General features: G+C 41.6%; 1 long non-coding RNA gene across 1 annotated transcript; it reads right to left on the bottom strand.

Annotated features, from left to right (window-relative positions):
• Positions 1-7,755: 7,755 nt before the first annotated feature.
• LOC140275556 (uncharacterized) lies at positions 7,756-10,296 on the bottom strand. The gene is made up of 4 exons (XR_011908412.1): positions 10,260-10,296; positions 9,431-9,458; positions 8,940-8,993; positions 7,756-8,174 (listed from the first exon to the last, which is right to left on the bottom strand). It is a non-coding gene; the product is annotated as an uncharacterized lncRNA (long non-coding RNA).
• Between the last annotated feature and the right edge of the window lie 267 nt (positions 10,297-10,563).

Below are 10,563 nucleotides of genomic sequence, written 5' to 3'. Positions count from 1 at the left end.
GTACCACTCCGTTCTGTTTCAGCTTCTCCTCTGCTCTCTCGATGTAAACCAGACTGGCAGATTCTGGAGCTCCACTCTGGTCTCTTGTTACACCGGTCTGATTATCCATCCTCAGGCCCAGCTTAGTGATGTGTTGATCATCCTCAGAAGTCACTACGCTCATCAGTGTGGCAAAAGCACCGTTAACCAGACCATTCTGAACATCAAAGTTTCTGGTGAGCATGACACGAGCACCTTCAGCAACTTTCAGAGTGTCTGCTAAATCATTTCGACCTCCCTTACATGGCGTGTCTTTTCGTGCCATTCTGCCTGTTCGGGGATCTTTCTGGAAGTCATCTGCATCTATGGTTATAATATTGGAATGGAACAAAGTCAGTGTTGCTGAGTTGTGTTCATCAACCAACTTATTTGTGGGGAAAATGTGCAGAACCTCAGTGGGACAACGAGCTGGTTCAGTGATGGCCTGTGACAACAAATCTCTGTCAGCCTGAGACAGCTCATCTGCCTTTTGTTTCACCCGAATCCTGTTCAGCACGTCTGCAAAGGCAACATCATCTTTCTGTCTCATGATCTCAGTCAGAGTGATCATCTGGAAATGTTCCTGCCACAGGTCAATATCTGCTGGATTGTGCACACAGAGCGGTTTAGACTGTCGCACAGGTGGCAGCTGATAAAAATCTCCAACAGCTAAAACTGACATTCCACCAAACGCTCTCTGATTGCCTTTGATCTGTTTCAGTCGTGCGTCCACATAAGCAAAAAGAGGCTTTGAAACCATCGAGATCTCATCGATTATGATGATTTGAGCATTAAACAGTTCAGATCTGAGTTCATCCAGTTGGTTACCAAGTCCTTGGATTGGTGGTTTAAGACTGCGTGGAAGCTTCAGGAGGGAGTGAAGTGTTGTGCCACAGATGTTGAAAGCTGCAGTTCCAGTGAAAGAAGAGAGTAAAACAGTTGGGTTTGATATGTCAAACTCCTCTGAGTAGAGCTGCAGTTTGCTCAGTATCTTAGATGCCTCTGAGTAAATGCATTTGATCAGGTGTGACTTTCCTGTTCCTGCACCACCGTTAACATAGAAGAAAAACTGCTCTGGATTTAGGCCACACACAAGTTTATTACACCAGTCTCTGATTGCATAGAACACACAGGCCTGCTTCTGGTTCAGGTTCTGATACATCTGTCGTAGCACAGCTGGATCCATAGCGGGGGGTTCTCTGGTGGCTCTCATTTCTGTTACAGCATCAGACTGAGGACAATAGTCGGGCACATTTTCCTGTTCATCGTCTGGCTCTCTTTCCTGCAGTTCATCATCACACTGCAACCTCACAACTTCAGATTCAGGAGCAAGATTACACCATTCATCAATCACATGGTCTCTGCTCTCCTCAAACTCTACAAGTGCATTCTCAATCTCCTCAGTGTTTTTCTCATATTTGTCTCTGTTTGCTTTGACAATACTTTTCACACTCTCAGGACGGTTTGAGCCTGGTAGCTGGACCCAGCCAGAGTTGTAAAAAGACTCGTAGGTCGGAAGATCGGCACTTCTTATTTCATACTCAGATCGGTGAGGAAGGTACAGTCTCAGTAATCTGGCATAAAATTGCTCAGGGTGTTTCTCCTTTGAACAGTGGTAATATCTGATGATAGAGGGCTTATCATTTTTCCTCCTTTGGACAAATCCCAGCTCATTCAGAAGTGGTAAAACACCATCACGCTTTGAGTGGTCTGCACTGACAAACCTGCAGGTGGCAGCAAAATCAGCCGAGCACATCTCCTCATACTCTGGTGTCTCAGGTCTGGCTTTGTATTTATCACTCAAACTCGTCATCCACACATTACAAGACTCTGACGGGGTGTCCTCCAAGAATGACATGGGGCGACTCATTTTCACTGGATTGTCATCAGTAGGAACGAACACAACACTGCGTGAACACTTTTTCATCTTTATTCCACATGCACGAGTCACACACTCCTGAGCACTGATCTCTCTCTTTTTTGAGTAAGCCTGCATGACAGCTCTCATTTCATCACACTCATTAACTCTGTCCATGTTGGAATTCTCCATGACAGTTTTCAGGTACTCTGACAGACCACTTTCCTTCTTTGTGATGTATTTGGTCAGATACTGTATACACGAGTAAGCATTCAGAATGAAGGACACATCGATGTTACTGTCCCAGGCTTTAAGCAGATGTGGGTTGTACCCATTTATCCAGCTGTCTTTGGGATCACGCTTCAGGTAGATTGCAGTCTTTCTGTTCATACTCTGAAGGCACCGTTCATACTCTGCCAGCGTCAAGTTGCATCGAGAGAGGACCTGCTCTAGACTCAAGGAAGCAATTTCAGGTTCATTCAGCAGCTGCAGCAGAGGTCTGAGTTTGCTCTTTGCAGTTTCAGTGTTATCATCCTCACCGGGTCTGGTGATCATTGTTTTTGTGCAGGGTGGCTTTGGAAAACCAAACCGACAACCAGAGTTCACACTCTTGAAGCAGCTCCTAGTGTGGTTCTTACTGTGCTTCTGAACTTCAGAGACTTTCTGGAACAGTTCAGGTTGTGTTTCTGGGTCAGGCAGTTGTGCTGAGATGTATCTGTCTACAAAATTACACACAGTCTGATCATCACAAACATCCAGTTCAGGTGCTCCATCAACCCAAAGCATTGCATGAATATGTGGACTTCCTCTGTGCTGAAACTCAACTCTGTAGAAAAAGTCAATCACTTTCCCCAGTGGCTGAGCATCTGAGAGCAGCAGATCTCTGAATAGTGCCTCAACACGCTTATCAAACAAACGCATGCAGGTGACAGGGTTGGATCGCAGAATCTCACACTTTACAGTCCAGTCAAGTGATTCAAAATCAACCTGTTCTCCTTGCTGTCTCTTTATTGCTTCAATCACTTCAGGCCATCTGAACTCAGCAGCTGAAAATGTGCAGAAGAATGTCGGAGTTCCCAACTGTCTGATCATGGCAAACAGATCTTTAGTGGTTTTCTCCCAGTATACTGGAGTCCCTCTCAGTGGCTGCATGAATCTGACTGCATCTTTATTTCTCACCAGTCTCTCAACCTCTCGTTTGTCTTGTAACATGCCCGAGGTTATCATGCGTCCATCTCTGGTCATAGTTTTACCTTTTCTCAGCTGTATCGTCATGCTGTTATTAGCCAAGTGTATCTCTATCACAAACTGTGCAAAGAACAAGTAGTTTGGGTCTCTGGCAAAACGATCATCCACATTAAAAAGCCTTGACTTGAAATATCCACTTGGACTGACTTTAATGTGTCTCATTTGGTCCAAAGTGTTCTCACCCGTAGGAAATTGTACAGGGAATGACATGGATTCCAAATTTGGAGTCCTGAAGAAGCTAACTGGACTATTTCTCTGGGCAGGTGCCACACAATAAGTGTTATCACTGTAACAGAGGATCTCTTCTGATATGTCAAGAGGCTGAAGGCATGATTCTAAAGCAAACCCTCCATTTGGCAGATCACCTTCATCTCCATCATCTCTCTGCTGCTGTGGTTGTTCACATTCACAGTTCGGATCATTTTCAGGCTCATTTTCTACCTCACACAGTGCATTTCTCTCACACATGTCAATTTCCATCAAATCTGCATCATCATAGTCATCCTCCCCCATGCTGACATCACTATCCTCATCATCATCATCATCCTCATCATCAGGAAGTGTTGGGTCACAGAGTTCTGCTTCATCTCTGATAGTAACGTCCTGATACTCTGGATGAACCTGCTTCAGTTTCAGTAATGCAGAGACTAGTTTAGACCAGGTTACTGTCTGAAAAAGCTGATGCCCTCTGTAAGACAAACGTCTTTTCAGTTTCACTCTCATCACCTGAGACTCACTCCTCAGTCTGGGTAATGCATTGACTGTTTCTTGGACCTCAGATGGTACACACACAACATTTCCCCTGATCAGTCTTTGTCTGCCTCTTGGAAGAGGAATGATCTTTGCAAACGGTATGCACTTAGCAATCAAATGTCTTTCCAGAATATTCAGATCTGACAGTTCACTGGGAGTTTCAGACAACTGGAGTTTATTAGCTGCTGCGAGGCTTGGCATGCATCCTTTTTTTAGATGAGCGTGGCACGTGTGACAAATCCACTCTTTCCTTCTCTCATCAGGAACTGTGCATGGTTCATTTCTGCAGGCTTCATCACAAACATGAACATACTTTCCTGTCAGACACTGTGAAACCACATTAGGATTTTTGCCATAATTTGACCTTGTGCAGGTTCGTACCTGGTTGGGAAACGAGGCCTTATGACACACAGTGCAGACATAAGTGGGACCAGCCTTAATATTAGATCTGAACACAGATATGGCTTCATTGATCAACCTGTTCTCAACTGTCTCATGTTGCACACTCTGTACTTCTCTGGTCTCTGTTTGAGTGTTTCTGTTCATTCGTCTGTATTTTCTTTTAATGCTCATAGCACGTCTGATGTTATCCATCATCCTGAATGACTGACTGTTCCTGTATCTGTTTCTCATGATTTTTTTCATCAGCTGTCTGTGTCTGATTCTGTATAGTCTGTCATTCCCATAACGTTGAGTAATATAAGTTCTCTGCCTCTGTCGAAAGCTTTCACTCTGTCTGTAACGGTTTATTATGTACATCTTTTGTCTTTGTGAAAATCCTTCTTTTTCTCTGTAAGATCTCCTGATGTATGACTTTTGTTTCTCTCTGAATCCTTCTTTTTCTCTGTAAGATCTCTTGATATATGACTTTTGTTTCTCTCTGAATCCTTCTTTTTCTCTGTAAGATCTCCTGATGTATGACTTTTGTTTCTCTCTGAATCCTTCTTTTTCTCTGTAAGATCTCCTGATGTATGACTTTTGTTTCTCTCTGAATCCTTCTTTTTCTCTGTAAGATCTCCTGATGTATGACTTTTGTTTCTCTCTGAATCCTTCTTTTTCTCTGTAAGATCTCTTGATATATGACTTTTGTTTCTCTCTGAATCCTTCTTTTTCTCTGTAAGATCTCTTGATGTATGACTTTTGTTTCTCTCTGAATTCTGCATTCTTTTGATATGACATTCTGATGCGTGATCTTTTCTTTTCTCTCTGCATTTCATTAGATGAATATATTTCCCTTTCTCTCCTTTTTTGATTCTCTTTTCTCTGGCTAGGTTTTTTTCTTGCCATCATTCTCCTTTTCATTTTTCTCCTCTCGTGTTTACTAAGTTTGGACAGATTACATGAGATTCCCTTCAAACCATTATCTGGAAGATCACTGTGACAGATATTTGATCCACTGTGAGAAGCATCATTTGGAGGGCAAATGATTTCAACACATGGTTCATGTTCAACTTGGGCACAAGGAACTGTGTTCTGTTCTTGTCTCACAGATGCTGGAGAAGTCATATCAGTGGATAATTCCTCCAAAACATTGCAACAGAGATCATTAAGAACAGTGGGCATCACTGAGGCAGATAAGTTTGGCTCATTCTGAGGAAAATTCTGTGATGGGAACGTTGTCATTTCAACTTGTTCAACATTTGTGTCAGCTGACATTTCTGGTGAAATGTTCTCAGACTGATCAGTGGCAGTGTGTGTTTTTGATTCATTGACAGCTTCCTGTAACAGAGGAGGTGCATCAACAGCTGTGTGTCTGCAGTCTGTGTCTGAAACAGCATTTCTCTGGTTGGATGTGTTCACACTGTGAAATGACAGAGGCTTGAGTTCGAACATACAAGATGACTGGATATCAAACATTGTGTAACACAACTTGATCCTGTCAATCATGTCTCTCAGATGTGTGAATTTCAGCATCACAGCAGTACCAAAGTTCAACAGCCTGGGTGACAGTGGCAGTCCATCTTTGTTCCTGGAGTGTGGGTCAAAGTATCCGTACTGACCAGATCTGCATCTGAAAACTGCGACACATAACCCTGCCATGATCAGCAGCCCATACTGTACATCTGATGACAAAAAGCTCAGTCCATGTTCAAGGCTGAGAAGCCTCTCTCCACCTCCAAATGTTCCATACACCGACAGCTGAGCGAAGTCCACCTGATACTTTGACCTGCGTGCACTAACTTCATCTGGAAGTTCATCAGATGCCAAATGGACACTGTTAGGAAACCTTTCTCTGGCCTGTCTGTACACAGCATCTCCTTTATCCAGAACTAGGTCAAGATCTGCTCTGCTAATCTTTTCATTCTCATGAAGAAAGGACAGAAACACCAAACTGTTGGCCACACACTGACTGTTCCTGTATTTTCCATATTTTAATGAAGCCTGACTGCGTGAGGCACAGACATGTGTCACTGATGGCTGAGGTTCCACATTCACACTGTGTTGATGAGACGCTCCAGCTGCATCACGTCCTCTCTTTACCATGTCAGCATAAGACACCTGAGGCACACTCTGCTTTACCTGTTGGTCTTTATCATGCTGGAAAGCATTCATGACAGTGTTCCCATCAGAAACTGCACTCTGACCTCTGCTGTTTACCTGCTGTCCATCAGAAGACTCTCCAACACACACACCATCACTGTGACGATCTCTCTTTACAACCTCAGCATAAGATAACTTCTGTGACACTGGGACACGTTCTGGTAGTTCACTCTGAGATTCTTTCTCCTTCTGCCACCTGAGCTTACAAGCCTGAGAACGCCGACCCTTCCTTGGCATTATTGCTGCTTCAAAACCTCAAAACTTTATTTGTAGTGACGTCACCAACACACAGGTTTTATTCACAGTTGTGATATTTCAAATGTAACTTTGTGTAGTTTATCAGTATCAATGCTCTTTTCAGTTAACAGATTTACACGTCTATCGATAGCAGAAAAATTCTTATCAAACAGAAAAAACAGACATTTATTATGACACAGAGAAGAAGTTAAACTTTAATCTGAAGATTCCAACAGACCAAAACTTCAGCTAATTTTATTATGGAATAAGAAAGTATCCAATTAAAAGTTTTAACTTGTTTCACTTCTTTCCAATTTTTAAAATGTCAGGTTAGAATTACGTTCAGTGGTTCTTTATTTTCTTCCAAATTAGAACTATTATTTTGCAAAAAGTATGAAAGTGAAGTTATGAAAATGTTAGCAGGATCTCAAAAGTAATGTGTTACAGAATGAACAAACCAAAGATAAATGATCAGTAGTTCAATCAGCTACAATCTGTTGACGTACTCTCACTATTATTAGCTTCTGAATCACAGATGGATTTATTATTTCAGACAGATTTAATGACAACAAGCTGAATTCAAATCTCTGAAAGCTCTTATATATATATATATGAAGGGTTGTGATGCAGATCAGGATCTCAGCAGCAGCAGGATGACGGATGCTTCTGGTAGCTGGATTCCACTTCTGGTCAGTTCAGAGCAGACAGCAGACAGACTCCAATCCTCCTTACAGATGTGTTTTATTTCAACACTTGTATGAACAAACCTGCAGTGAGTCAGCAGCACAGGAACAGATGCAGTGCTTTTATTTCACTTCACTAAATGTGTTTCTTTGGGTCTATAACAAGAATTAACTGTTACATTTCTGGAAGCACTGTTTTCAGATAGGAATTTATAGATTCAAAGATCAAGAATCTTTTAATTGATTTCTTTCAAATTAGTATCAGAATATCTTATCCAAAACAGAAGTTATGCTTTAGATTTCTACAAATCTGTGTATAAAATATATTTTGGGGGATTTCTCTTCAAGAATTAAATGTGTATCACAATATTTGAGACTTTGAGCCAAATTTGAATAAAGAAAATGTGCCAATTGATTTATTTTTCTAAGATGTATGAGACAGGTAGACAGGTAGAGAGAGCAGTGAGAGTAGAGTCTCAGATTCCAAAAACAGCAAGACAAGGTTCCAATCAACCTCAAGTTTCCAAAACTGGAATCAGAACTTTCAACTTCCAAACAATTCGGTATCAGAACTTTGCAACTTCCAAACAATTGGATTTCAAGCTTTTCAAGTGAGTAAGTCTTTGGTCTTTATTAACAGATAGAAGGCGGTATTCAGACAGGAAAGGTAGAATGTCCAATGATAGAGGAGATCCAAAAAATGAGTTAGAGCAGGGATAGATGGATACAAGAGAGAATTTCCAAATATTAGATAGAGCGGGTAGGTGGGACAGGAAAGATAGAATTGCTGGTGATGGAGAAGGAGGAGGAGAAAGAGGTCTTGAACCGCAGGGCACCTGGAAGACACAAAAACATCACACCGTTTAATAGAGCAGATGTTCTAAAGAAGCTCCTGCTGAAGAAACTTCTGAAGTGTTTTACTGTGGCTTATTTCCCACTTTCTGACTTAACCTATGATATTATGTTATGAACTATTCTCCAGCCAAGAAAGTGCTGATCTGCATCAATGTCCAGCACAGAAATGTGAATAACATTGAAAATGGTGGTATTTTCTGTCTGTTCTATAAATCAGGCTGTGAAGGAAATATGTTGCTGTGAGGCAGAGCTGCTGAACTGAACATTTGACTCACAGGGAGAGCAAAAACACGCTTCAAGTGAATCAGGATCATAAAATTTCCCTCTGTGCTGGCTTTTTGTTACTGATTCAGACGTCCAGTTTGGACGTGCTGATGTTGTCATCTTCTCACCACCGATCCCTTTAAGGTGTACTTTTCTTTTGTTTCCCATGCCAGAACAGCACATATGATTAAGTTTATCATAACCTTTACAACAAGATTTATATTAAAGTGTGAACTCGGTTTGAATCAGCAGGTCTGTTAAACCACTAAAACACTGAATTTAATCACAATGGAAAGGTTTTAAATATTAAATGATAAAATATTTGCAAATGAACACAAAAGTGTAGGGTAGACTCAAAACATCTGCTCTCACAGCTGATTGGTTCTGCTCTGTACTCTACAGGATCACATTTATATTTATATTCATGTGTGAACTCAGCAGTTGTGTTAAACCATAAAAACACTGACTAGAAATCTGCTCACCAGCCAACCAGGAGTTCTGGTCCAGTTCTCTCTGCCTCTGAGTTCTCTTTGGGTCTGAGAGGAGAAAGTATGTTAGTATCTGAGCAGAAGACTCTGAACACACACATCACCTGATCTCACAGCTGATTGGTTCTGCTCCTGTCTGTACAGGATGAGCTTTGGTCCAGACTTTTGTGGACTTTAAGTAGTTAAATGTTGTTGGTTGATGATCACTTCAGAGAGTCTGAATGTGTTCATGATCAGAAACATGGAAACTTTCCCAGTTCTGCTCACAGAGACCATCCAAAGCTTTGGTGATCAGAGATCAGGTGGAAAACAGAGCAGTAACACATCAGCTGTGAAAGCTGTTCTCTGGCTAATGATCAATGTTTCACTTCATTCATGCAGTTTGAGAAGGACAGGTCTGCCAGATGTTACACAGCTGCACACTGACAGGAAGCAGAGCAGCTATCAGGAACACATCCATCAAATAACTAACTGTTTGTCCTCACCAGGAGCAGGGGTCAGAGTTCAGGTAGTCTAAAGAAAGGAGGAAAAAAGAGTTGTCAGTTAAATGCTTCCAGCTGAGGACACAGCAGGTTCACCAACAGGGAGACAATAAAACACCATGTAATGACACTGCAGCTTAGACTGTGTCTCACTGGGACATGGAGCTGCTGTTGTTGTGGGCTTTTCTAACTCAGCTGTTCCATCAGCATCCAGAACATGTAAAGAGCACAGCTGTGCTGTCATTTCAGCTTTATTTTCAGAGAAAATGACTGATGAGACAAAGTTAGAAACAGCACAAAGTCCCATCTTCTGTCAGCTGCCCTGCAGTGAACATCATGTGCTGAGCTGCTGCGATTGGCTGCTTTATCTGTCAATCACTGACACCGCCCACAGGAACAGGACAGTAAAATGGGGGTATCCAGATGTGAGGAAATACTTGTTGCTGACATGGGAGACTCGTTGAGACAGTTGAAATATTTCAGTCTGAATGGAAAGTTTGGACTAAAACTGTCTGTGAAACATGCATCAATGCACAGTTTAATCATCACCAGTCCACACATCCATTCAGTATTTCCAGGTGACAGTTTCTGAATCCAACAGAAAATCTACCAACAAAGTGAAGATGTTTCCTAAAAGCTTCAGTAAGTGTGGACAGAATATTTCTGTGTTCATTAAATGTCTGTTCAGGAGGAAATTCACTCACAAACTCTGATGTAACCCAAACAAAGTTCATCTGATCAGAGTCCAATGATCTTTAAATACAGAACATATCAACTCAGTCGGCTTATGTGATCTACAGCCTGTTTAACTTTACAGTAACTCTGTACTTACCAGCCAAAGCAGCGATCGGGTTTCGTATCTCAGTCTGAAAAAAGACACACAGTGTAAAGAGTGAATCTAGCTGAACCACAGAACACAGAGGGGGGGGTACTGCTCATTATGAGTCGTCTCTCTGATAATTTACAGTCATGAATTTAAATGGATTTACTATAATGTCTCAGAGACATTAACATGATGTGGTTTGTGTTATTTAATAGAACCAGTATCATAAAGTCCAGTTCAAGTGTCTGAGCCAAACTCACTATGAAACACAGCTGCTTCATGAGTTTTACTGGGTCTGTGTGATTATTATGTC

The sequence above is a fragment of the Leuresthes tenuis genome, unplaced genomic scaffold (assembly GCF_036924035.1).
Source record: "Leuresthes tenuis unplaced genomic scaffold, fLeuTen1.0.hap1 SCAF_18, whole genome shotgun sequence".
Lineage (NCBI taxonomy): Eukaryota > Metazoa > Chordata > Actinopteri > Atheriniformes > Atherinopsidae > Leuresthes > Leuresthes tenuis.
Note: the sequence above shows the minus strand (reverse complement) of the source record. Positions and strands in the feature narration are given on the sequence as shown.